The sequence below is a fragment of the Micromys minutus genome (genome assembly GCF_963924665.1).
Source record: "Micromys minutus genome assembly, chromosome: 31".
Classification (NCBI taxonomy): domain Eukaryota; kingdom Metazoa; phylum Chordata; class Mammalia; order Rodentia; family Muridae; genus Micromys; species Micromys minutus.
The window spans coordinates 26,976,499-26,980,391 of NC_137966.1; the positions used below are offsets into that span (position 1 = coordinate 26,976,499).

General features: G+C 42.0%; 1 pseudogene across 1 annotated transcript; it reads right to left on the minus strand.

Annotated features, from left to right (window-relative positions):
* Window positions 1-3,003: 3,003 nt before the first annotated feature.
* On the minus strand, window positions 3,004-3,691 carry LOC308440463 (mesoderm-specific transcript protein-like; annotated as a pseudogene). The gene is made up of 2 exons: window positions 3,681-3,691; window positions 3,004-3,647 (listed from the first exon to the last, which is right to left on the minus strand). The product of its transcript is annotated as a mesoderm-specific transcript protein-like (transcript).
* Window positions 3,692-3,893: the final 202 nt, after the last annotated feature.

The window sequence follows — 3,893 nt, forward strand, 5'->3', positions numbered from 1 at the left end:
ACCTCAAGCTATATTACAAGGCAATTGTGCTGAAAACTGCATGGTACTGGTACAGAAATAGGCATGTGGATCAATGGAATAGAATAGAAGATCCAGAAATGAGCCCTCATGTGTATGGTCACCTGATTTTTGACAAAGGAGCAGTAAACATTCAATAAAAAAAGGACAGCCTATTCAACAAATGGTGCTGGTCCAACTGGCACTCAGCATGCAAAAGAATGAAAATAGACCCTTTCTTATCTCCTTGTACAAAGCTCAAGTGTAAGTGGATCAAAGATCTCCACATTAAACCAGATACACTGAAACTATTAGATGAGAAAGTAGGGAAAACCTTAGAACACATAGGCACAGGAGAAAATTTCCTGAACAAAACACCAATGGCTCAAGCTCTAAGGTCAAAGATTAACAAATGGGACTTAATGAGATTGCAAAGTTTCTGTAAGGCGAAGGACATCGTCAAGAAAACAAAATGGCAACCAACAGAATGGGAAAAGATCTTTACCAAAACCACATCAGATAGAGGCCTAATATCCAAGGTATACAAGGAACTCAAAAAGCTAGACACCAGAGAATCAAATAACCCTATTAAAAAATGGGGTACAGAGCTAAACAAAACGTTTTCAGTTGAGGAACACCGAATGGCCGAGAAATATCTGAGGAAGTGCTCGACATCCTTAGCCATCAGGGAAATGCAAATCAAAACAACCCTGAGATTCCACCTCACACCAGTCAGATTGGCCAAGATCCAAAACTCAGATGACACCAGATGCTGGCGAGGCTGCGGAGAAAGAGGAACACTTCTCCACTGTTGGTGGGGTTGCAAGCTAATACAACCACTCTGGAAATCTGTCTGGTGATACCTCAGAAAATTGGATATAATACTACCTGAAGACCCAGCTATTCCACTGCTGGGCATATACCCCAGAGACACTTTAATACACAACAAAGATATATGCACCACAATGTTCATAGCGGCTCTATTTATAATAGCCAGAAGCTGGAAGGAACCCAGATGTCCTTCAGAAGATGAATGGATACAAAAATTGTGGTACATATACACAATGGAATACTACTCAGCCATTAGAAACAATGACTTAACCAAATTCTTAAGAAAATGGCTGCATCTAGAGAAGATCATCCTGAGTGAGATAACCCAGTCACAAAAGAACAGACATAATATGCAGTCACTGATAGTGGGATGTTAACCCCAGAGGCTTGCACTGCCCCAGAAACAACTCACAGACTGTATGAAGTCCAAGAAATAAAGAAAACAAAACGAAACAAAAAAATATTTACAAAACAAGAAAACTTTAACTATTTCAGTGTTACACTTTATTTTACATGTACTTTATGCTCATTGTAACTATTAAGTTTTCAAGGCATACTATCAAACCTTGAAAAAAATCAAGTACTGACTAAAAAATATATTCATATAGTTTTATGTAAAAATTATGTTAAAATCTGAAAAATAAGTACTGACAAAAATGTATAATTTTAAGCAAAAAATGTTTAATATCTGTACATTTATCTTTGTTTTGTAAAATAAAGTTGTTTAAAAAAAAAAAAAAAGCCCAGCTGGCAGGGGTGTGTCAGGCCTGGGTTTCAGAAACAATGCAGAGCAGGCAAAGGGGTCTTGAACAGAGTGTTCACTGAAGACAAAGGAGTCCAGATGGAGATGATTTCAACATGTGTGCTTTATTTTTTGTGCACTTCTTTCTTTGTTCTATCTTTTTAAACAGCTCAGGATCTGGCCACCCGCATACCATTGATTTGCTTCTGAGATTTTTTTTTTTTTTTTTGTCACAGTTTGTTTTTATTAATAGAAAATAAACACTCATTCATTCCAGTTTCAAAGTTGCTATACTTGAAATTTCTAGTTTAAAAATGAATTTAAAAGAATCAATAATGCTTTTAACTAAGTTAAAACTGTGGCTTAAAAAAGTATTCAGCACCATTTCCTCTTAGGTCTTTCAGAATTTGTTCTTAAAGTATCTGGGAACTTGCCTGTCTAAGTACAGGAGTTATGTGAGAAAGCCTTTCTGAACAGCCAGTGGATGCTAAGCAGCCATCATAAGAGGAGTCAGTGGACATTCGGCTGTTACAATGGTCCCTCCCCTTCACTTCAGCCCTGGAAGAACATGCACCTAAGCTCTGAGATGCGAGAAAGCAGGCTGTTAGTTACTGCTCGTTTGACTTTCTGATAGTAACAGTAAATCTCTGGCACAGATGCAATCGGTTAATACCTTGAGGTTTTAGGAAATCCTGTAAATAATTTTAACTTGTTTATTCACAAATTCTATGTATAATGAGGTTTTCTTCTTAGCAAGGGCCAACTGTTTGTAATATATACACGAGTATGCAAATCAGTCTTAGACGCATACTCAGAACACTGTATTTATGCCAGTGTCTATTATGGTTGGGGGGGGGGTTAAGGAGGGTGGGAGCACTGCTGGGGATTGAACCCGAGGGCTTTAACATGCTAAGCAGGCGCACTACCCCAGCTACCCCTGATGAAACTAAATGTAAAGGAGTGACAAAATATTCCCTTTCACAAGCTGTTTACAGGTCTTGAAAGGGAGATAGCAAACTCCTCCCTCACTCTTTACTCCAGTATTCCAATTAGGATTGGGCCAGAAGTTAGCATTTCTAAATATTTTTATAAAGTCCACAGAAACTGGGTTTTTATGTTTTGGCGGGTTTTGGGGAGGGTTTTGGAGTATTTAACACCAAAGGGGGGGGGAATATCTAATGCTGTCTTTATACATAAATGAAAAGTGTTATTAGTCAGAATGTCCTAATAACATAAAATGACAGCAGATCTGTTTACTTGGTCAGATGTCACAGAAATGAGAGGATTATCATGTCACCCTTAGAAATGAGGTGGGTTAGCCTGTCACCCTTAGAGTTCCAGCTGCCTGTTTTCTATAGTTTGTTCACCAGTGTGAATGAAATGGACATTTATGAAATGATAGTATTTGATGGCCAGGACCTCTCTGGGGCATTTCTAAGTGGAATACACACATAGGAGAATGCGGGATAATACAGGGAAGCTACGCTTTCCAGCTCAGAAGGAGTTAATGAAGCCCATATATGCATTCAAGAAGCCCATGGGATCCTCTAGCTGTGGGTAGTGGCTAATGTGGTCATCCAGAATCGACACTGTGGACCGCGGCAGCGTTTTCCTGTACAGCTCCAAAAACTCTGGGTACGGATTTATAGGATCCAATGGCCCATAGATAAAATGAATGGGGATGGTCACAGAAGCAAGTGCTCCCACTCAGCGTCTTCTAAATTTCTTCCTTTGATTTATGTACTGTAAAAGACTGTCGATGACCAGGTTCCCGTCGTTGTTGCGGATCACAGCCCACATGTCCCACAGCTCACTCTCATTGGGTCGAGTGTATGGTCCAAAGACTGGAGTGAGACCTCCATTCGACAGGCAGAGACTTTTTATGGTGAGCCGGCCAGATCGATTCTGTTTGTACCTGTACAGCAGCTCCTGAGCAACAATATCTCCATAGTCGTGAGACAGCAGATTGACTCTGCGGTTCTGGAGCCCCAGGTGCCGCAGAAGGGACTCTACAATGCTGGCCTGCTCAAATATGGAGTACTGATGTGGTCTCGGTTTGTCACTGAAGCCAAAACCACTCCCTCATCCTGCGCAAGCGATCTCGGCGCACCATGGCCGCATTATCCCATGCAGCCCGCCGCAGGATTGCGGATCACGGGGCGCGCCGAGGCGCCCACAGCGGTACAGGATCGGAGGAGGCGTCGGCGCAGCCCACGGTCCGCGCAGGGCGGCCCGCGGCAGCGTCAGAGGCAGAGGCAGCAAGCGGCAACTCGGGCGAGCCTGCAGAGGAAGGTTGCTGCGCTGGTTAAGATGCACCGGGATG